The sequence below is a fragment of the Camellia sinensis genome, chromosome 9, assembly GCF_055761805.1.
Source record: "Camellia sinensis isolate YWXY chromosome 9, ASM5576180v1, whole genome shotgun sequence".
Taxonomy (NCBI): Eukaryota; Viridiplantae; Streptophyta; class Magnoliopsida; order Ericales; family Theaceae; genus Camellia; species Camellia sinensis.
Window position 1 is genome coordinate 139,338,751 of NC_138969.1, and position 25,406 is coordinate 139,364,156.

Below are 25,406 nucleotides of genomic sequence, written 5' to 3' on the forward strand. Positions count from 1 at the left end.
TTTCCTGAAAATGGGTTTTTGAAAGTAAAAGTTGTTTTTTCAAATAAAAAAAAAAAAATCATTAGTATTTGACCTATAAGTGAAAGGGAAAGTTATTGGATTTAAAATGATAAAATGAATTTATCCATTGATGATGAAAGTGGAGTTGGATATGTAAAAAATCACGTTGATCGGATATCGCTAGGTATTTGATCAAATCAGATTTCTGTCAACCGTTTTTTTTTACCGTTCATTTTTTTTAATACAAAACTGATCTGATCAAATAGCTATAGATATCTGATTAACGTGATTTTTTACAGGGATAAATAATTGATAAGTTCTACACATTGAATGGTTCAAATTATCGAAAAGGGGCCAACAAATGAGCCCACGGGCCGGACTGGACGATTCAGTCTTAATCTCCAACTAGAGACAAGCTGGACCGATTTTATTTTACCCATCTAAGTATAGCTTTATTTTCAAAGTTCTTCAAACAAATTTAGAATCCAAATACATGTAGCATATTAGTTAATTTTGTTTGCAATCTAACACTCTGCACCAAGTCCAAACCTCAACCCCGAAGCAGTTACCCGCAATGAGCAGATAATGAATACTAAGCTAGATAAGATTAAGAGTGTAATGAGGAAAATCAAAGGAATAGACTACAAGTTAGGAAAAGCTATTAATGTTCATGAAGCTCCACGTGTTCAAACTGCTTCGCTAATCATTACACAATGTCCCCTCATGTTCCTCAATCACTCGACACAAAATCATAGGACATAACTTTTTCACCAATCACAACACCTTGAAGTAACCATGTGGCCATACTCCAAGAGCACCCAATAACCACTCACAAGTTAGATGTTGGAAGGCTGCCTGTTTCTTGAGGCTAAGCTTCTCCAAAAGTTTAAAATGTCTGACATCAGAAAAATAGATAGAACTGGTAATTCAAAAACCCACATTCGTATGTATGTTAGATCATTAAGTCTCATGGGTTTTGAAAATGAATTGCTACCTCAACTTTTCCAAAAGACATGGACAGGAGCTACTTCACGACAGTTCCTTCAAACCCTTTGAAGGGGTTTTATAAGCTGATTTGGGACAATTTAAAGAAATGGTGCCTAAGCCATAACAGGTTTTAATTCAAGCCATAAAAATCTAGTGAAGTCATGAAATAAAGGGCATTATCCTTTAGCTATCCATCCATCTATCTATATATCTATACATCCAGAGAGTCCGGAAAGATGTAGCTAGTTGTAAATTGAAATAACTATTACTGAAGAAATATAGCAAATCCACCACATTTGAAATCAATATACATATTATTTGTCATTCTATGAGTTGTACCATGTGTGTCTTGGTCATCTTGGTCTTGGTCGCTTGCATATGCTCGCCAGCAACATGAATGAAATGTCACTCTGTTTAAACTAATCAAAGTAAATATCATTCTATGAGTTAACAATCCACATGCATGGCACTGTATTTCATTAACTTAACAACAATTGACACTGGACAGGCGAGAGCCAATTAATTAATAAAACTCATCTCCCAAATCGAATTGTTTTCATTCAAATTGCAATAAGTGATCTTGTACTCAGAATCGGCATGCATAAACCTATATATATATATATACATTGTTTCTATATATAAATTTCACATTTTCTCTATCAAAGAATGGATTACAGTCGAAAACAAAGACAACGAATAAAATTATCAAACAGAGAAAGAAAGGAATGACAATTATAAGTGAACCCCGAATGCTACAACAATAAAGGGGTCAGGCAAAATTGCTTTTGACTAGTTACACTGAAATAAGACCCACATATCCTACAAATAAAGCTAACACCCAAGAAAGCACGTATGCTCCTGTAACAATAACTGGTTCTTTTGACTCCACATAGCTCAAGGTGGTGATGAAATGGTGCCATCCGGAATAAGCGGCAGCCAGCTCCGCAAAAGCATTTGGTGGTCTTGAAGAAGGATACCTAAAACAAAAGGGCCTCAATTCAGTTACAAGCTCATGAAAATTGAATTTACCAACTTTTGTTCTTCAATCCAGCACAATATACTAACACAAACTTTAGGAAGGGAAATTGATCATAATAAATAGAAAAAACCACCAATCCACCACAAAATACTACCTAACAAGTATTAAAAAATATCAACTGTCTCTTTGTGCACCTGAGTATGTGCTTACTTGCATGCATTCATGTATCTACATATAAACCCTTGCATGCGGATATCTAGCCAACAAGCACATTATACAGTTTAATTTCAGGTTCTTCAAATGAAGATGATGTGAACTATAATCTTCAATTCTTAAAAATTAAAATGTTAGTTTTATCTTATTACTTGGATCTCACTGTCTTGTTGGCCAAACCAATTCCATTAGCAAAGACCTGGTTTCTCAAATTCAAGAGGAAAATCTTCTTCAATCCAAGTGGAAGAAGGGTGAAACATGAGACAGACATCCATTATAGAGGTTCTTACTAGATACCAAACACATTGCACTTGTATTAATATCTTGAAGAAGCTTTTAAGCTATGTTTGGTTAGGGAGTTTAGAAAGGGAAATGGAAAATGCAGGTGAAATGTGAATCAAATATACTTACATTTCACCTAGTTTTACACACCTTTTCCTTTTCATTTTCCAAATCCATTCCCAAATCTCCCAACCAAACACAGCATAAGGCAACTTTGTACATATGAAAATGGCAATACGTGAGTAGCATAAATCAGAAAGGAGAACCAAAAGGAATAGGAAGAAAAAAGTTGATCAAGAAGGAAAGGGAACATGTCAAGACTGCATTAAAGGATGATATCAATAGCAATGGGCTGATTACAGTGAGATCACAAAGAAAGAAAGAGAAAGGAAAAGAAAGAAAGAAAAAAATAAAAACAATAAAACAAATAAAGGAATTCAGTGGCGAACAAAAATATCAAAATTGAAGACACATCTGAGTCTTCTCATCACAGGTAAAAAGAATGATCAAGGGGAAGAAAAAAAAAATTACGGACACTGTTTGGATTAAATATAAAGAGAGAATGAACAGGACTAACACAAGAGAGAATAGCAACCGAAAACATATAACCTAATATATATACATTATCCCTCTCAAACTCAAGGAGGTAGCGTAGATATCATCTTGAGTTTAGAAACCAAGTCATGGAAGCGTCCCAAAAGATGTACTGTGACACCCTAAAGAAAGCCACATGCTATAACTATATTATTATCCATCCTTGAATATCCTAGGTCAAATTAACTGTCTCATTACACAAATATTTAAAGTGAAGCATAGAAATGAGTGATTAGGAAGCTTGGACCATCGAATTTCACTATCAACTATTAAGACTTAAGAACTAACCACCTCTTGAACATAGCGAGCAAGTGTGTATTGCATCAAAAGTATTTTTACATGACATGACTGAATATTTAGCTTAATCTAATCACCTTACAATACTCTAGACATAGAAATATGAAATGAGAAGATGAAACCTTAGAAGATGAATACAATTGGCAAGAAACTTAGAAGTGAAAAACACGCCTTGATGAGACAAACTTGAGAAGAAAAATACTTGAAGATTACTAATAGTTAGGGGACACCTTAAGTGTAGAATTTGTGAATGCTAAGATGTGCCTATGCACTAATTGGGGAGCTTAAAGATCTTAGAGTAATGTACTCGTCATTTTAATACTATATGTCATTTTGCTAATCGGGATTAGTGTTAATTAAGTAGAATTAGTGATCCCTAATTGAGATTAATTAAGCTAAGAAAGATTAAGTTAAACCTTGATTAATTAAAGACTAACCTAGATTAATTATAACTAAGATTGATTAACTAAGTTAAGTATGTGAGATTAGAGAAATTGGTGAAGCATACACATCAGTGAAACAAACATCTCTTCTTTTATACAAATGTTCAACTTTGTCCTACCTAGCTTTTGTCTTACCTTTAAATAAGCCAAATGAGGGGAGTGAAATCATATTTCACTAGAAGGAGGGAGAAGAAAAGAAAGAAACATAGAAGGGAAGAGAAGGGAAGAGAAAGAAGAGAAGAAAGAAAACTTGAATAATCAACCAAAAATCCATTTTTTGATCATCCTAAGGTAAGATTTCAAGCCTAATTCTAGTTGTAATCCTACCTATTGTCAAAGATTGAGAAAAAGCTAAGATTTAATTGAGTTATTAATGAAGAAATGAGGAATAAAATGAACAAAGGTAGGAAAGATTGAAGAACAAGCTAGGTAGTCATGATTCTCACCATTTTGATCTTGATTCTGGTGTTCTTGATGCATAAGAAGCTTCATCTTCATGTTTTCATATGATTTCTAAGAGTTTTGCGTGTTTAAATTCGTGTTTTGGAAGGATAGAAAGAAGGGTTTGAATAAGAAATAGAGTTTATGATTTCTTAACAAAAATCTAAGTTTTGATCCTGATGCCTTAAGAATAAATCATGTTTTGAAGTTACTGCTTTGAAAAGAATCATATTTCCATGCTTTCCTTTATGTTTTGAATGTTTTTTAACAAATTTTCAAGGTTCCAAGGCTTAGAAATGAGAAGAGGTAAGCTAGAGCAAGAGGGGATTTTTGAATATCCATCCCTACAAGTGCGAAAGTGACTCCCACACGTGCACCCAAACCCTCTAGAAATCGATTTTTGGTCCTGAAATAGCTGCACGTGTCCTCAGATTTTCCACACGTGCGGTAATCTTCCCACACTTCATCCGGCATGTGCCTCGATAGGTGTGGCAAATAGGGAATTTGCCCGATTTGACCCCTTTTTGCTTGTTTCGACGCCCTGGATCTTATAGAACTTGTTTTAGACCTAAAATAGAATTGAATAAAGTTTAGAAACTGATTTTTAATAGGAAAATTAAAGAACGAAGTTTAGAATTCGATTAACGCATTTGTTTTGCATTGCACATGCGTGTACTCCAAACCTATTTCATGTTTTTCAAGTCTTGTTTGCTTAGGACACCCCCATGCTTGCATTTGACACTTGTTATGCACTTGTTTAAGACTTGAACTAAGCCTAGAATAGCACCTGACATGTAAGAGAAGTTTAAGAAAATGTTTAGCCAAACTTAGGCATTCGGTTTGTTATATTTGTACATATAAGCTAGGTACTTCAATACCTTGTTCATGCTTTGTGTAGGTCAAGCACTTGGAGGAGGAAACCCTTTGTTCAAGGAGCCATTAGAAGTGTAGTAAAGTTATGTTTGTTAAAACTATGATTTCAAATGCAAACCTATGATATGTTTATGAAAGTTAAGCTATTGTTTTGTGTTAAAATATTTACCATCACCTACCACACACTCACCTACTACACTCACCTACTCCTCACCTACCACCACCATCTCCACTTCACATCTCCTATATATAGGAATCAATGTAAACACTACAAAACATCAATCAGATATCAAAATATTAATCAATAATACATATATTTCTACATGGTATCAGAGCTATAGGTTAGCTCTTGGTGAGCTTCACCTTCCGGCGGGCGGCAACCTTGCCTTCACCGCCCGCCGGACCCTAACCTGTTACATAATCAAATCTCAAACAGACCTGATTCACACGTCACAAAACATCTCATTTCATTCATCTGTTTCGTACCCTGTTGGCCTTCTTCCTTACCTTGCCGATCGGCGCCACCGCGCTACTTGCCTTGCTGTCACCGCCGTTAGACTTTCTGTTAGAATTCACCACACCTACTACACCTACCACCAATTCACCCTTACCTACTACACTCCACCTACCACCTCCACTACCATCTTCACCTACTCCCAAATCCTCTCCTATATAAATCCTTGTAATATACACAACATTTATGTATCAAATAACAATCAATAATACAGTATTTTTTAACATGGTATCAGAGCACTAAGATTTAGGCCTATTTTTTTTTTTCTCACCGGCGGGCAGCCGGCCGGCAACTTTACCTTCGCTGCCCGCTGGAATTTTCTACACTTTAACTTCGAGTTCTTCGCCATATTGCTCCCGAGTCTCCGGCGGGTTTGCCTTCATATCGCAGCCCGACTCGGAGCCTTCCTTGCACTGCCGAAGGAATACTTTAATCATCAGTCAGCAACTTTTTTTCCGACAAGTCGTTCGCCGGCAAGTCCATCGCCGCCGTACACTCCGGCCTCACAGACATGGATCAGCTGGCAGACACCCCCACCCGCTGCTCCCACCACCGTCGCGCCCAGTTCGCGACCTTCTTCCGGTTCCCCGACGACATCCTCCTTGACGACTTCCAACCTCTTCTCCTCCTCTCTCCAGATCATCGGCCACTACCGGAACCACCGCAAACAACAACAACAACAATGGCTTCAGTGATGGTGGTGGAGCCGAAACCCTTACCCAATCCACCAGCAACCCTCCCAGCCATCCTCCCGGATCCCTACTCCAGCTCCGACGACGAAGACGACCTCTACAGCCGGCTGAAATCCCTGGAACGGCAACTGGAGTTCATCGAGATCCAAGAAGCGTACGTGAAGGACGAGCAGAAGAATCTGCAGCGCGAGCTCCTCCGTGCCCAGGCAGAGGTCAAGCGGCTCCAATCTGTTCCCCTCGTCATCGGTCCGTTCATGGAGATGATTGACGATAGTAGCACCATATACACCGCAGCTATGGTGGTGGTGGCCAACCTCCTTTTCTTCTTCACTGCTACAGGGTCTTTCACAGTTCTTGCCCTCGATCCGTGGTGTTATACAGCCACAACGCCACACCTTCTCTCTCCCTTTCTCTCTCTCTCGTGGTTCCACTTTCCAGCCCACGTTTTTGATTAAACCCAGCCTCTGCTAATAATAATAATAATAATAATAATAATAATAAAAATCCATTCACACGCACACAGAACAACACATCCCCACTCACCTTTTTTTATTTTCTTTTAAATATATATAGCCGACACTCCATTCCCACGCACACAGAACAACACATCCCCACTCACCTTTTTTTATTTACTTTTAATATATATATATATATATATATTTATTATAATATATTGCACAGCTTTTTCCACTTCTGCACCATCCATATTCCCCACATCATTTCCTTTTGTTGGGCGTTACCCCAACTTTATTTTGACACATCATTTTTCCATTAAAAAAAAAAAAAAAAAAAAAAAAAAAAAAAAAAAAAACAAACAAACAAACAATTTACACATTTGCCCACAAACCATATTTTATTCATCTCAGGGCTAACCCCGATCACCATTTTACACAAAAAAAAAAAAAAAAAAAAAAAAAAACCAAACAAAACAAAACAAATCCAACACCCACAAACAACAGATTTGTTTTCTTTTTCTGCAGACGGTCATCCACCGACCTCACTTCTTCCTACTCTGCCGCCGGTCTCTTCTTCTTGCCTCCGTCCTGGGCGGCCCTTGACGGTGTTGCCTCCGTGTTTTCTTGTCCACCGAGCACGTTCACTCCCCCATACTGCTCCTCCACTGCAGCATATGGCGGCCCTCCAAATCGGAACATCACGGTGGCCTTCCGCTTCAGCTCCTTGTTTTCTGCCCTTAGCACGCTTATCTCTGCTCGCGCATCCTTATACATGCGTTGGAGTAGAGCCAGCTGGGAGTTTAAATGCTGCACCTCATTTGTCCTACTCTGCAGCCGGTTCGACAAATTTGTGACCGCCGTCATGGTTTCCACGCATGACTTCAGAGTATACTGATTAGCCTCAATATCAGTTTGCATCGCCATTTTTTGCTCCACCGACCGCATCGGAAAGTTCAATGGAGCAAAACCAGAGGTGTTTGGTTGCGGTTCACTGGCCACCGCACCAGTTATTTCTCTTGTGGGCTCGTTCAGTTCTGGAAAGAGCGTGAGCAGGTTCTGGGTAACTGGACGGGAAGAAGAGGCCATGTTTTTGAGTTGCTAAGTGTTTCAGAGAAGGGTTGGTTTCCGGGTATTTCAAGATTTGCAGAGACAAGCTCTCCGAGCGTTCAGAGGTTTCAGACTCGTATGCACAACCTTCGCCTCAACCTTGTTTTAAATAGCCAGGGCCAGCCACGCGCATCGCGCGCCTCTTGCCGCCCGACAAACTGGCACGCCTTTTCATGGCACATCTTTTGATGAATTGGGCACGCCTTTTGATGGCACGCTTTTTGACAAATTGGGCACACCTTTTGAGGGTGCAACTTTTACAAGGGTCCGACAAGACTCTGTAAACTGTCCCGACATTGATTCCGGTTAGTTTCTACAAGGGTCCAGCATGACCCCATAAACTGTTTTCTACAACGGTCCGACATGACCCCATAAACTGTCTTCTACAACGGTCCGACATGACCCCATAAACTGTCTTCTACATCGGTCTGACACCACCATACAGTGTCTCCTATCTTTTTTTTTATTTTTATGTATTTTCTTGTTTTCTTCCTCTCTTCAAACTCAAGTTGGTTAGTTTCTATCCTCCTTGAGTTTGCGGGGGGCTGTTAGAATTCACCACACCTACTACACCTACCACCAATTCACCCTTACCTACTACACTCCACCTACCACCTCCACTACCATCTTCACCTACTCCCAAATCCTCTCCTATATAAATCCTTGTAATATACACAACATTTATGTATCAAATAACAATCAATAATACAGTATTTTTTAACACTTTCCGGCGTTGGTTCTCTACTCGCCGCCAGTGCTCTTCGCTTGTCATTTCTCTCCGGCGCAACCCCCCAGAACCGTCGCCCAGTGTCTCGCCGGCCTACTCCTCTCCGCCGCCGCCGTTCATTATGGCTTGCTGAAGCCGCTCCTGCAGCGCCGCAGCCGTGGCCACTGCTCCCATCCAGTAGGTCTCCATTCCCCGAGAGAGAGAGAGAGACTCCTTCCGGGCTAGGTTTTTGGCCACCCAAAATGGTAGCTGACCGCGGCAAGAAATCGAAGGTCGCCGATAGAACTCAGGACGAACATTCCGATCACATTGACACTGACCTTGTCCTCTCGATCGAAAAGTTGCAGAAGGTCCAAGACGACCTCGACAAGTTTAATGAAGAAGCTAGCGAGAAAGTTTTGGAAGTAGAGCAGAAGTATAATGAGATCCGCAGGCCTGTCTATGTTAAACGGAATGAGATCATCAATTCTATTCCTAACTTTTGGTTGACCGCTTTCTTGAGTCATCCTGCACTTGGTGATCTTTTGAGCGAGGAAGACTCAAAGATTTTCAAGTACCTAGATTCTCTTGAGGAGAATAAAGAAGAAAAGAGCAAACAACACAGGGGGGACATAGCACACACTGTCACTCTCTCTCTCTAATAATCACCCCACATGCCTCAAGATATTTCACGTGGGTACTCCACCTCCATAGACACATCAAATATTTTATTCACACCCAAAATCATCATTTTCCACCGCCCCACTTTTTAAACATATTATTATTATTATTATTATTATTATTATTTTAAATATATTATTATTATTTCTTTCTTTTATTTTTATTTTTTTCACTTTATTAAAAAAAAAAAAAAAAAAAAAACAATTGCAACCAATTTACAAATTTGCACAATACACTCATTTTATTCATATCGGGATCAACCCCGATCCACATTTTACACACAAAAAAAAAAAAAAAAAACAACAAAAAAAAAAAAAATCCACAACAACAGCTTTGTTTTCTTTTCTGCAGACGGCCACCCACCGTCCTACTCTGCCGCCGGTCTCTTCTTTTTGCCTCCGTCCTGTACAGTCCTTGACGGTGTTGCCTCCGTGTTTCCTTGTCCACCGAGCACGTTCACTCCCCCATACTCTTCCACTGCAGCATATGGCGGACCTCCGAATCGGAACATCACGGTGGCCTTCCGCTTCAGCTCCTTATTTTCTGCCTTCAGCACACTTATCTCTGCTCGCGCATCCTTATACATGCGTTGGAGCAGAGCCAGCTGGGAGTTTAACTGTTGCACCTCATATGTCCTACTCTGCAGCCGGTGCGACAAGTTTGTGACCGCCGTCATGGACTCCACACATGCCTTCAAAGTATACTGATTAGCCTCCACATCCGACTGCACTGCCATTCTTTGCTCCACAGACCGCATCGGAAAATTCAACGGAGCAAACTCCGGGGCGCTTGGTTGAGGTTCTAGTGCCACCGCACCAGTTCTCTCTCTTGTTGACTCGTTGAGGTCAGGAAAGAGGGTGAGCAGTCCACGGGAAGACGAGGACGAGGCCATTTTTCTGGGCAACAGAGTGTTACAGCCTATCTCTCTCAGCAAAAGGAAATATCTCTCTCAGCAAAGGAAGAGTTTTTCAGGGGATTTTCAGAAGTTTTTTGTCTGCCTCAGCCTCAGCATCAACCTTGGTTAAATAGCCAAGACAGACCCGCGCTTCATGCGCCGCTCGGCGCTCGCCGACAACTTGGCACGCCTTTTGATGGCACACCTTTTGATGGCGCGCCTTTTGATGGCTCGTCTTTTGATGAATTGGGCACGCCTTTTGATGGCACGCCTTTTGACAACATTGGGCACACCTTTTGAGGGTGCAACTTTTACAACGGTCCGACATGACCCTATAAACTGTCCCGACATTTGATTCCGGTTAGCCTTTTACAACGGTCCGACATGACCCTATAAACTGTCCCGACATTTGATTCCGGTTAGCTTTTCCAACGGTCCGACATGACCCCATAAACTGTCCCGACATTGATTCCGGTTAGCATACAGTGTCCTCTATAACGTTATGACACCACCATACAGTGTCCTCTACAACGTTATGACACCACCATACAGTGTCCTCTACACCGTTATGACACCGCCATCCAGTGTCCTCTACACCGTTATGACACCATCATACACTGTCCTCTACCACGTTATGACACCCCCATCCAGTGTCCTCTACACCGTTATGACACCACCATACAGTGCCTTCACCAATGGTCTGACACGACCATACAGTGTCTCCTATCCTCTTTTATTTTTATGTATTTTCTTGTTTTGTTCCTCTCTCCAAACTCAAGTTGGTTAGTTTTCTATCCTCCTTGAGTTTGCGGGGGGCTGTTAAAATATTTACCATCACCGACCACACACTTACCATCACCTACCACACACTCACCTACTACACTCACCTACTCCTCACCTACCACCACCATCTCCACTTCACATCTCCTATATATAGGAATCAATGTAAACACTACAAAACATCAATCAGATATCAAAATATTAATCAATAATACATATATTTCTACATTTTGTTATGAATGTACATCCTATATTCGTGTATCATGGATTAAGATGACATTCTTGGATCATGTCTAAAAATTGGGGAAATAACCAATCATGTCTTGATAGCTGAGCTCACCTTGCCACCTTCGGGTGAGACGTTTAGCTGGTATCCGCATCGGTTAAACACCTTATAATCCTTGATATGTTCATTATTATGTAAATGTTTGCAAGCCAAGTTATGTAATGTCTTGCTCAAGTTAAATCTATGTTGAAACTATGATTTGATGTTATGTTTAAAAGCTTGCCAGTGTACATTCATTTACCACTTTACTATATTACTATTCATTGAGTACTCACCCCTCTCCCCTATATGTATGCAGGTGCAAGAGAAGCATATGGAGAAATTAGTTCCTTGAAGTTTATGCATGTATGCTAGAGGCAAGAGGGCTGTAAATAGTCTTGTATATGTTGTATCCTTGTAAATATGTATGTAATCAAGAACAATGTATGCGTTCATTTCGTATAGTTATACACTACTCTGGATGGATGTTTTAAACGGACTAAATATAAGCAAATAATGGCTTTCGCACTCAATAATGGAAAATTTGCCTCAATTACCCTAAGAGTCCAACTCGTTTTGTAAGTTAGGCCTTTGGTAGTCTATAACTACTGGCTGGTCACATAACTATCCTCTTTGGGGTGGGATGGATTCATGACATGTACCTTGGTGAAGATATTAGTAATTTGATCGGATGAGGAAACTGAGAGAAGGCAAATAGTGCCACACACTTATGTTGTTACAGTGTAGTGTGCTAGCAGAAGAGTGAGAAACACCTAAGCCAGAGAAGTTCTTGAGTGGTATCAGCACTACCACAATATTCGGCCTCAATACAGGATCTACCTCTAACAATTTGCTTCTTGCTACAGTAGGAAATAAGTGAATTGCCTGTTTAGAAAGAAGCAGAAGACTAGAATGACAATCAGTGCAATCATCCCACCAATCTGAGTATGCATATAATTAAAGTGTAGAGTACGCTGAGTAATGAAGACCACAGAATAGTATTATCGAGAGTAAAAAAGTTTGTGGCCATTTTTGTGACCTTCTCCCTCTTCTTTTTCTACATCAAACAGTGAGATAAACAAGGTTGCCAATGAACTATCGTTAAAGTGACATCAGAAAGTGGGGTGACATCCAAAGAGAGTGAGGCGATCATTAAACTCTAGAGGTGTAAATAAAATCTTAGTATCAGTAAGTCCAACCCAAGCTATAAGATCATAAGCATACTTAGCCTGAGAAAGAGAACCCAAAATGTAAAATCATTTGTATCAAAGAAAATTTCAAGCCCCCAAAAGTAGCTAAGAGAGCCCAAATCCTTCATCTCAAAGTGCTTGCTGAGGATTGTTTGAGTTTAGAAATATTAGTAAAATCATCTCCAATGACAATCATATCATCAACATGAGGGAGTAAAAGAGTAATACCTTGCTTTGTCTTGAAGATAAAAAGAGTAGAATCATAAGGACTTGAGGGCAAACAAAATGACCAATAGTAACACTAAATTTTGCAAACCATGCTCGAGGAGCCTATTTGAGACCGTAGAGAGTACAACAAAATTTACAAACCTTGTGTGGTTGATTTGCATATCTAGGAGGAGGTTGCATATGAACCTCCTCAATAAGATAACCATTGAGAAAAAAGCATTTTTGACGTCTATTTGATACAATCCCCATAGGCGAGCTACAACACCAGCAACTACAACTAGACTCCTAACAGAAGTGACACAAGATACTAGAGCGAACATCTCATAATCAATGTCATACTCATGTAAAACCTTTTTGCAACCAAATGAGCCTTATAGCATTCTCTGGTGTTGATCTTGTAGACCCACTTACAACCAACTACTGTCTTGCCTAGAGAAAGATCAACCAAGTCACATGTATGAGTGTCGTCCAGGGCTTGCAATTCTTCTACCATAGCTTGCTACAAAAGAGGGTCAGAATTGGCTTCATGATAGGAAGGTTCATGATAAGAAGTATTGTGGGAAAATATTGGTAATCACATAGATGAATAGGTATATCTCTCTTATATGAGTACAGCGACAGATGGGTGAAGCAATGGAATGGTAATTATATTGAATGGTGGCCAGAGTATATAGGGGCAAAACCATTAGACGAACCAGATACGGAGAAACTATATTAATGAGCTCAGGATAAGAAGTTGCATCAAGTTTGTCAAAAACAGTTCCATGGAGGAATTGGTTAAGCAAACAAAGCTTTCATAGTTGAAGACTAACAGTGTTGCAGTTCTGGAAAGCACCATACAAACGCTCAAAAGAATACTGATTACTAATGATGGGAGAGGGAATGCGACTCACTGTATAGACAACAGTGAGAGCAACTTCTTCCCAAATTTGCTGAGGACAAGAGGCAGAGATGATAAAAGCACAAAATGTGTCAACAATATATCTATGCTTGCGTTCAACAAGCCTATTCCGTCGGTATGTGCTTGGACAAGAACAATGACAGACTGTCATTTGGGCAAAGAAAATTGAATGAACACTCTATATTCCATAGTATTATTGGCACAAAAGACTTTGATATAGCGAGAAAACTGAGTTTTTACCATGTTTACAAAGTCACAGTAGATCTTTGGTAATGCAGATCGATTATGCATCAGAGGTATGTATCCATGCAAAATGTGAATAATCATCAACAAAAATAACAAAGTACCTGCAACCCCCCTCACCCCCAATGGTGGAAGAGATAAGGATCCCTAGACAATGGAGGGAATAAGTACCAAATAGAGCAAACGACACAAAATCACTTTCATTAAAAGGTAATCAAGTTTTTTGGCAAGTCGAAAAAAAATAATATATATATATATATATAAATTTAAAAAAAAAAACAAACAAGCAAACAATTGACATCTTCATTTTCTTTTAGACCTAACTAACCACTAGAGACTAAAGTTCTAAGTGACCAACAGACATACATGACTGAACTGAGAATGCTAAAGACTGATAATGAGGGTGTTAAAGTTAAGGCAACAGACAGAACTGTGGGAGAAGGCTAGGAATGAATCTGAAGATTAGTGAGCTTGAATAGGAGCCCAAGCTTATGGCCTATCCCGAGGGTCTGACGCATCCATAGACCTTGCACAAGACATCTTGTTGGAAAACTGGGTCAGGTTTCAAACTCGGGTTTGGGCACACCATGGTGGCATGACCCAAGACCTGTTTGGAGACCCAGCTCTTTTGAAGATAGGTGTTAAGTGACACTATAAGTGTAAACTTGGCCTATGTGATTAAACATGCATACTCTGAAGGATAGGTAAATGAGAAGCAAGGAAGCACGGGTGCGAGTACGAGTATGGTATGGGTACGAGTGCGGGTACGCCGATTCGGCAAAACTCAAAAAAAGTATGATACGGGTATGGCTGCGGTACGCCGATATTTTATTTTATTTTTTAATATAATTATGGTTAAAGGATCCAACCTACAAATTAAAATTAAATATCAAAACTAAAAAAAGAACTACTCATTTTCCTATAATTTAAAACCATTAAGCGTTAAAAATAATATATGTGAAATCTCTCACTTTGACATGTTATGCACTGTGAATTTGTGATCATAATTTATTTTAAAAATATTTATTTTTGCTCATCAATTTGTTATTTTTATAAAGTGAGACCAAAGAAATAATAGGAGACCAAAGAAAGATTTAAAGTTAATTGCCAACAGTAAAGGAAAAAAATTCTCAATTGGGGCAGGTTGTCAATTGCAATTTGCATAATACATAAAATTGCATCATTCCCAACCACTACTAATCACCTAATACAGTATCATTTTTTAATGTTTTGTGCATAAACTTTGAAAGTTTGTTATGATTAAAGATTTTATAAAAAAATTCTAGGAGGATCTAAAGCAAAAGCATAATGCATAATCATACATAGAACTACCCTTTATAAGCCTTGCATTTTTTTTTTTGCCCAAATTGCTTTTTAAAAACATCAAAATCATTTGCTGATATGTTTATACAATTCATACAGACAAACAAGACAACAGAAAAACATCAAAATTATTGATCTACAAGGGCACAAAAAAAAAAGGCCCTGGCATACCCGAAACGTACCAATGGCGTACCCAAGCCGTACCCGAATGAACCAAACGTACCAGACCCTCTTTTGCCGTACCCGGTACGCATACCGCCGTACTGGTACGTGTACCCACACCCGGTAAGTACCCAATACTCGTACGGCACTATTTTTGGAGTACCCGTGCTTCATAGATGAGAAGCAAATGATTTGGAAGAGAAGACAGCAGAGTCAAATGTCATTTGATTACAGCAGGCAAAATCAAAGAACCAAGAAGGTACCTGAGGTGATTGACAAAGAAGTGGAAGGTGGTGAGAGAACCTATCTGAAAATGGTCACAAGATCACTAGCAGTGATATACTTGTAGAAGAGCAATATTTAGAAGTGGGAACCTCAGCAGCAGTGGCAAAAGCAGAGGGAGGGGAAGAATACTGTTTAAGGCGAAGAATACCATCCATATCATCACCGATGATAATCATGTCATCCACATAAAGCAGAAGCAGGGTGGTCCCTTGAGCTGTTTCCCGTATAAAAAGAGCAGCATCATAAGAACTGGAGGTGAAACCACATTCATGAATAGTAGAGCTGAACTTGGCAAAACAAGCACGCGGGGCTTGCTTAAGACCATATAAAGCACGTTGAAGTTTGCAAACTTTACGAGGTGGATAAGTAGACCTAGGGGGAGGTTGCATGTAGACCTCCTCGAGAAGAACACCATTAAGAAAAGCATTTTTCACATCCAGTTGATAAAGATCCCATTGCCGGGTGGTAGCAACAGCAATCAAGCTGCGAATAGAGGTGAGATGAGCAACAGGAGCAAAGGTCTTCTCATAGTCAATACCATATTCCTGGTTGAAGTCTTTGGCAACAAGGCGGGCTTTGTAGCGCTCAATAGATCCATCAGAACAAGTCTTGATTTTGTATACCCATTTGCAGCCAATGGCAGTCTTGCCAGGGGGAAGATTAACAATGTCCCAAGTATGAGTTTTGTCTAAAGCCTGCAATTCATCAGTTATAACATGCTGCGAAAGAGGATTAGAGCGAGCCTCACAATAGGAGGTAGGTTCATAAGTAGAAAAAGAAGTAGAACCAACAATAAAGTCACGAAGACGAGTAGAAGGTTGGGTCACCCGGTGTGGTCGAGCAGAGGGAGGAAGAGGAGCCAGAGGAAGAGACTCAACAGGAGGTGAGGATCCCGAGAGAGCAAGAGCATGACCATCAGAGCGAGCAGACTCATGGGAAAGACCAGTAGGCAAGGTGGTCTCTAGAGAGTCTGGCAGGGGCAGTGGAGCAAGCGCATCAGAAAACAGATCTGTGTAAGGGTTAGTAAAAAACAGAGAGGGTGAGGGAGCGGATAAGTGGAAGAGAGAGAGAGAGAGAGAGAGAGAGAGAGAGGGGAAAACATTTTGTGTTCCCAAAAGACCACATGATGAGAGATATAGAGGCGCTGGGAGAGAGGATCCCAACAACGATACCCTTTATGTTCAGTACCATACCCCAAGAAGCAACAAAGGAGGGAACGAGGTTCAAGTTTGGTACGTTCATGAGGTTGGAGAAGAACAAAACAGGCAGATCCAAAGACCCTAAGACTGGTGTAAGGGGGACGAGTGCCATGCAAACGCACATAGGGAGTGTGATTATGAATGATAGGTGTAGGGATACAATTGATAGTGTAAGCAGCAGTGAGAGCTGCTTCCCCTAAAAAATTTTCCAAACAAGAGGAAGAGAGAAGGAGAGCTCGAGTAGTGTCGAGAATATGCCAATATTTCCGTTCAGCATGTCCATTTTGTTAAGACGTACCTGGACAGGAACGATGAGGTTGAGTACCATGACTCTCAAGGAAAGAAAGAAAATCAAAATCTTTATATTCTATGGCATTGTCAAAGCGAAAAAGCTAAATAGTTTTAGAAAATTGGGTTTTAACCATTGCAGCAAAATTGTAATAAAGTTGTTTGAACTTAGAGCGATTTTTCATAAGAAACAACCATGCAAAATGGGAAAAATCATCTATAAAAACAACAAAATAGCGTGCGCCTCCCATAGTAGGAGTAGGAGAGGGCCCACAAATATCAGAATGGATGAGATCAAATGGTGCAAGAGAAACAGAGTCACTTTTATTAAATGATAAAGCAGGTTGTTTGGCAAGTTGACATGATAAACAATCTAAAGTATCAGAACTGACAGGACCTAAATGACCACTAGAAATTAAAGACTTGAACCGACCAACAGAAATATGGCCTAAACGACAGTGCCAAAGCTGAGAAGAAGATAAAAGAGGAGCAGTGGTAGGAGCTGCGATTTGGGAAGAATCCGGAACATGAAGATGGATGAGTTCATAACGACGTCCATGCTTATGGCCTATCCCAAGAGTCCGTCCCGTCCGAGGGTCTTGCACCAAACAACCAATATGAGAAAAAGTAACAGTTAGACCATGCTCACACAATTAACTAATGGAGATAAAATTTAAAGTAAGAGCAGGCATAAGATAGACATGGGATAAAGATAAGTGAGAGGTGGAAACAGAATCAACATGACTTACAGACAGAAGAAACCCATTAGCAGTATGAATAGAAGGAACATGAGATAAGAAGAGAGAGTAGTAAAAATAGTAGGGTCAAAGGTCATGTGATTACAACAAGCGAAGTCAAAGTACCAGGAAGTGTTATCTGAGGTGACAGATAAAGCAGTAGATGGAGGAGTACCGAAAGTGGAGAGAAATTGCTGGAACATGGCTTCGACATCGGTTTGAGAGAAGACTAGAGTGGAAGGGTCTATAGGGACAGAGGAAGGTAAATCCTCTAAGGCAGTAGCAGCAGTGCGATGAACAGGCATAGATTTAAACTGATTCCCAAGACGGAGAGAGTTGTTGTGTGAAAAATTCCCGGTGGAAGGACCATGGCGAGAGGAGGAACTAGGAGAGGCTCGGGTTGGATTGCAGAAGCAATCTTGCTGGAGATGACTAGGACCAGTCTTGTTGCAAAATCGATAGAGGCGAACTGAACAATTAACCAGAAGATAAGTGGATGGAAGACCTCGGTTTTGACAGTAGTTGCAGGCAATTGACCTTTGTGGTGAAGGAGAACTCTAAGTCTGGGGAGTGGCAAGAATAGAGTCCACAGGGTGCGGATGGAGAGTACCAAACCTAGTTTCCTCTGAAAGTAGTTCAGAAATTGCTTGCCCAAGAGTAGGTAAAAGAGTGCGATGAAGGAGAGATGCGCGCACTGGCTCAAAATGGGGAGTGAGAGCCATAAGAAACTAAACCAATCGTTGTTGGTCACGATAAGTAGTAAACAAGGCAGCATCCTCAGTATGGGGCCGTGGAGGTTCAGAAAGAGCGAGCTGATCCCAAACAGAATACATTTGAAAAAGGAAATCATTAATAGTCTGAGTTATGTCTTGGCGCATACGGTGAAGATGACTCAGAAGCTAATATTGGTGAGCAAGACCAATAGTTTGATAGCGCTCTTTAAAAATATCCCAGATGGCTTTTGCCGGAGTAAAAACAAAGTCAAGTTGGAACCGACCAAACTGAAGGCTGATAGATGTAATAGAAGTATTGCGAAGCCAAGTGATAATCTGATAGTTTTTACTGTCCCAATCCTCCAGGCAGTCGACATATTTGTTAGGTGATTCCACGGTCTCTTGAATGGGTTTACACACATCCCCAATGATGATGTGCCAAAATTTCTTGCCTTTGAGGAAGCTAGACATGGCTTGTGCCCATAAGACATAATTGGTCCCGTCAAGAACAATGGAAATAGGGTGGTTAGAGAAGTCCCGGCGATCCATGAAGGAAAAACAACACGATCGAGGTAGAAGCTAAAAAAACTGAGGGTACCAGTGAATTCAGAAGGTCAAAATTAGTGGGGAACCGGTCTGAACCGGCCTGGGGAAGTTGCTGAACTGGTTTGAGCTGAACCAACTGGAGCCGAAGTCTGAAGCCGAAGGCAAAGGCAGGTGCAGCAAGCGGCGTGCGCGAGTGGCTAGAGCGGCACGAGCGAGTGGTTAGAGCGAGTGACGCGCGCTGTGAGAGACGGCTCAAGCGGCTGCGGGGGCCTGTAGCGCGTGAGACGACGAGGACGAGACGGCTTGAACGGCTGAGAAGTACGTGTGGCGCGTGAGACATCGAACGTGGAAGTGGGTGACGCGCGGCGACAAATGTGGCGCGTGAGGGCGCGTTACAGCAGATCTGAGGACGCCGTTGGTGGCGTTGGAATCGTGAGAAGATTTTGAGCGCTTTGGTAGGCAGTGCAAAAATTTTTGAGAACAAAAAGGATCTGATCAGTGATGAAACAGAGATAACTACCAGAAAATGTGAATTTTTCTAGTTAATGCGCTATATATTTGAGGCTCTGATACCATGTAAAATAAGTTGAGAGAGGGATAGAGAGAGAAATCTCTGTATTTCTATATATATGAAACCATATAGAGGGTCTCCGTTATATAGGAGCTTCTATGTTACAAACATCATCATTTGACAAACATCATTATGAAAAGGGACCGAAAGCTAACCGAAAGCTAAATCCTATCTAGTTGTATTCTATACATGTATATATTAATATTAATAGCCATACATTAATGTATTAACAGACATCATGAACATAATCAAACGTTGTTAATCCCCACATGTAGCGAACTTCTCTGCCTCACCAAAGCATGTTCACACAGGTTCAGAAATTATCAACTGGAATCATACATTTGAGACAACTAATTGATAGACTACCCGAGTTGATATTAATGAGCAAGATCAGCAGTTGTATAACACTCAGCTAAGACATCCCAAATAGATTGGCAGTGTCAAAGCATCCAAACTGAAGGCTAATTGATGTAGTATATGTGTTGCAAAACCAACTAATAGTCTGATGGTTTTGTTATCCCGCTCAAAAAGGAGCGGAGGAAATTTATCATCTTGTTCTTTTCCTTGCTTGGGCTCCTTTAGATCCTTAGTGAAATATCTCCAAAGTTTATGTCCTTTCAGGAAACTAGAAATTTCTTGAGACCAAAAGACGTAATTGGAGCCACTTAAGATGACAGATATTGGCTGAGAAACTTCATAACGTTCCATAGTAATATAACAAGTAAGCTACCAATGCAAAAGTGAAATACAGAGGCTTATTTTCAGAAACAGAGGCCATAGACATTCACAAGGCCAAAAATAGGCAGGAACAGATCTTAATCATATCAGAAAGGTTCAAAAACACCTTAAACCAGCCAATGGTAGTTGCTGGAAGGGTCTGAGTGAACAGTCAGCAGAAAGAAACCAGCTGAGATGCACATGCTGCACGCAGAGCAAATGGGGCGCGTTGCGCATGAATGAAGATGTACGCATTGTGCGCTGAGCAAACAGAGGAAACAAGGCGACCATGCCGCACAGCACATAAGACAAGGGGCTGAGCATGGAACAACGCCCCAGTGTTGCGGTGGGGAGTGTCAGATTGTCCGTGGGTGATTGGAGCCCAGACCTCACCAGTGAACTCGGTTGATTGGGGCAAAGACAATGGTGCTTTTAGAATTGAGATTGAAGCACTGGAATATTATTTCAATAGGCCATGCACAAAGAGTGGACAGTGGTGGCGGCATTGTATTGAGGTGCGACAGCAGCAGTTCACAGACCAAGAAAATAACAGATAGGATAGAGTTTTTGATAAGATAAATGATGGGATTTTTTATAACCATATTGGATTCAATACAAAGAGAGAATGAAGAAAATAACTCTGTATTGATCATCCATTCTCTACAGTGAGCCATTACACATGAAAAGAAACCGAAAATATATAATCTAATATATATTCACTTCAACACACAAAATACCTGCATTATAACTGAATCAATAGGAAACCAATACAAGCTCCTGCCATCGATGCTCCAAATATAGCAAGATCTGATTTATAATGCAAGAGTCAGTATTTCAGTTCAATAAAATTTCTCCTCAACAGAACATCATGACTTAACACAGCTTATTGTCATGAAATCAAACTTCAAAACATTGAAAACAAAGTGAGTAGATTTCACCTTGCTGTCTATAATTGTATGACAGCTTTTATCAAAATATGCTGCAACAAAATACATATATGAAATTTCTTGGGAAGAATGTGGAACAGTGCCTCTGATTGGCCATCTTATCCCTTTACAAGCAAACAATACCCACATCACTTTGTACTAATCTCTGTGTCTGCTCTACTCTCTCTCCACCTCTCGGTACTCGGTCTCTTTCTTTCTCTATTTACATTTCCTTCGTCACAGTCAGCAAAAACATCAATCCAGCACCGTAATCTCACTAGTCCACCAACTACCTCCTCCATAATCATCACCTCCTACCATCATATTTGACCTCACAACCACCACTGCAACAATCTAATCATGTGAACACTATCTTCTCTCTCTTCTCCTTTAAAACCATTTACATCAAACCACTTTTTGTCTCTCCGCTTCCTCTCTAAAACTTTTGATAAAATTTCATTAATTTTAATAACTACAAAACTACATGTATTAAAAATAAAAAGACACGATGAAATAAAATTTTTTTTTTTTTTTTTGTAGTTTTTTTCCCCCAAAAGACAGTCTCTCTAAAACATCAAGTAGTAAACCAGAAACAAATTTAATAAAAAAAATAAACACAAGTAAACAACTTCATGGACTTTCTCTTTCTACTTTCTCCATCTAAAAACTCTTTACCGAACCATTTTCTTACCATAACTTAGTGATGTAGACGATTACGGACAGGCCATAAAGGATTGCAAAGCTTACTTTCTGTGGGTTTTTATGGTTGCTTAAAACTGAATCAATAGGAATTTTAGGATTTCAATTAATGAATGGAATGAACTAGGTTTAGAATTAATAAACCAGCTGAAAGAGATCAAAAGAGGGGCTGTTTAGGAGCAGTGAACAGCAATAATTGGCCTATGGAAGTGCTGAAATTTAAGGAACAAATACAAAAAAGAAGATAGCTTTAGGCATCACACCTGAATTCCATAGGCATCACACCTAGGGTTAGGTTGCATCACACCAACCCAAAACAGGCTTCAAAGCTCTGAAAATTCTATTAAATATCAACTCTATCAAATTATAAGTAACACATGGCTTTATATTGAACTAGGAGACTTCCTAACCAACTATAACCAAAAAAGAAAACTATTATCTATGAAGCATAGACACGAACACGAGACACGGCAATTTTAAAAAAATAGGGACACGGACACGAACATGGACACGAACACGGGACACAGAAATTTTCAAAAAATAGGGACACGGACACGGGGGACACGGCCAATTTTTTTATTTTATTTTTTAATATTTTTATGTGTTATGTACATTCATATTCCATTCATTCAAAATCAAAATTAACAAATACCAAAATAGGAACATTAATTAAAGCTTCAAATAGATGTAGATCCAAACACTAACATAGTAACATTATAAATTAACATTAACATTAGAAGGGACAAAAAAAAAATAATAAAGAAAGAGAAAACAGTCTTCAAAAGAAAGAGAACTAGACATATTTCCTATAGTTCACATTATATATATAAACCTATAAACACACTTCAATTTGAAAACAGTCTGTATATATATATAAACCTATAATTTTTTTTTTTTTTTTAATAAGTCTTCAGCTTCGACAAGGTTGAAAACAGTCTATATATATAAACCTATAATTGAAAAAAAAAAAAAGTCTTCAGCTTGGACAAGGAGAGAGAGAGAGAGAGAGAGAGAGAGAGAGAGAGAGAGAGAAAGATAGAGCAAGAGCGAGACAGAGAGAGAGCACAAACAGTTTCGAGAGAGAGAGAGAGAGAGGGGGGGGGGTTTACCTTCGAAGTCGTTTGGGGTCTTCGACTGTTCGATCGATTGATGGAGGTCTTCGATCTTCGACTGGATGGAGCTTCGATCTTCGACCGGTGGATCGACTGGATGGAGCTTCGATCGACTGGTTCAAGGAGGTGGTGGATCGACTGGTTTAGGGCACTGATGATACTCTTTAATCGATTGATTACGCTTCAATTCAGCAACACTGATCCACTATGGGGGTGTTTGGGAAGAAAAAAAATAGCTTAGTTTAGGTTAAAAATCATAAAAAGATAAAATAGGCTAAAATAGCTAATAAGACAAAATATCACATCAAACTCATAATCATTTCACTTTTTCTCTCACAAACATCACATCCAACCACAAAAAAATCTAATCATCTTCCCAAACACAAAAATTTTAACCTACTAAAATAGCCAAAAACTAAAATAGCCTACTAAAATAACCACTTCCCAAACGAGGCCATATCAGGGCAAGTTGATTTTTTTTTACTTATTAAATATTATACTTTGACCCCAAACAAATGTGACAAAATTAAAATTGAACCCCGCGCGTGTACCGTACCGTGTCTCAATATGGACACACGTGTCCCCGCCGTGTCCCCTACAAAAAAAAACAATTGGTTCCATCACCGGAGCGAGGCTTTGGAAATATATCCGAAAGGGCAGCCCTTAGCCCAATATGAAGGGCAGAAAGTGCTTTATCCCGAGAGAGCATACCATTTTAGCATATCACTCCTTCATCCACGACCGTAAGATTGACCACTCGAGAAAGTCCTTGACCTAGAAGCAACTCTCTCAGTAATTTAGGCATGAGGCCTAGTGCAGGTACTATCTGGGCCCGACAAGACGCCAAAATAGAAAGCAAGTGCGTGTGGGCCTTTCTTGCTGTCCTTCGTGGGGGAATAATCATTAAACTAAAGGGATACGACACGTGTCCCCGGTATGTCCTCGTGTTCCCGGCGTGTCCGCGTTTCGGACACCGCCACGACACTAATTTTGGAGTCTTCATGCTTCATAGATTATTATAATATCTTTGACTTCCAAAACTAATATAAGACTAGATAAGAAACAGAAACAAAGACTAATTAAATAACTTGACCCATAAGATGACCCATAGGCAACCCACACAACTTGTATTCTGAAATTTTACAAATTACCAAAATACCTCTAACCTAAAAATCCTAGAAAACATCAAATTAATCATAAAATAAGACTCTAATAATACTAGAAACATAACTATGGCGGTGTTTGGGGGAAAAAAAAAATTGGGTTTTTTTTATATTTTTTTATTTTTTCCACTAAAAGACAAAGTTTTTGCAAAACCAAAAAAAAAAAAAAACAAATCCAAACAAAATATCACATCCAACCTCATAATCACTTCAGTTTTTCTCTCACAAACATCACATCCAATCACAAAAAAACCAACTATCTTTTCAAACACCAAAATTTTTTTATCTAATAATATCCTACAACTAAAAAAATCTACATAAAAACTCACTTCCCAAACACCCACTATATAAGATTTCCGTCAATTTCTCTATGAAATCATATCAATGTCCAAGTATCATCGCCTCTCGGAATTTAGCCTTCATTGAGTTTCTCATACTCTGCATCACTTTCATTCAACTTCCTCTAGAACCAATATCACACACCATTTAATTAACCGGGTAGCCCGCGTCAAAGACGCGTAATCCATCAACTGAAATTAAGAAAACTCCAATGACTTAAGAACAACTAAACTAAAAATTAGATCAAACGTGCCTTCCATCATATCATAATTCACTATCACCATATGCACCATGCAAATGCACCACCACTATCACAACATGTGAATGCACAATCATTGTCCAATATAAACAACCACGGTCAACCTGTGGTACAAAACTACATAAAGAGGAGTAAAAAGGAATTTGAAAGTTTTATACACAATAGAGAAATGGAAACTCTGGCTTTGTTTATAGGTAGTAGACTTTATCCAAGTTGAGCTTCAAATAGAGACGAGGAAATAGAAATTTAATCTTATACCAATTCCTTTGTTTTAAGGTTATAGAGATGAATGAATTATGGTTAACACACACACACACGCGCAAATTATTAATATAATAAAGAAAGACTAGGTAGGGGTACCACTCAATTTTTGGTGAAACTGTGTCACAACTTTTTGTTAAATTAGTGAATGATAAAGATGTCAATTCATAATAACCCCAAGGGATTGGTCTAGTGGTAAGGCCTTGAGTCTTGGGGTTGTGCTCCCTTCAAGGTTTATGGATCAAAACCTCTTAGGTGCTAACAATTCTTTGGGGCCATCGGACTAAGAGAAAATCTTGAATTAACCATGGTGCACTTGCGGGAACCCCTCACCGAAGGC

The 25,406-nt window shown here is 39.7% G+C and overlaps 1 long non-coding RNA gene across 1 annotated transcript; it reads right to left on the minus strand.

Annotated features, from left to right (window-relative positions):
• Positions 1–1,570: 1,570 nt before the first annotated feature.
• LOC114312891 (uncharacterized) lies at positions 1,571–23,253 on the minus strand. Its single transcript, XR_014340378.1, has 3 exons — positions 23,042–23,253; positions 21,045–21,114; positions 1,571–1,964 (listed from the first exon to the last, which is right to left on the minus strand). It is a non-coding gene; the product is annotated as an uncharacterized LOC114312891 (long non-coding RNA).
• Between the last annotated feature and the right edge of the window lie 2,153 nt (positions 23,254–25,406).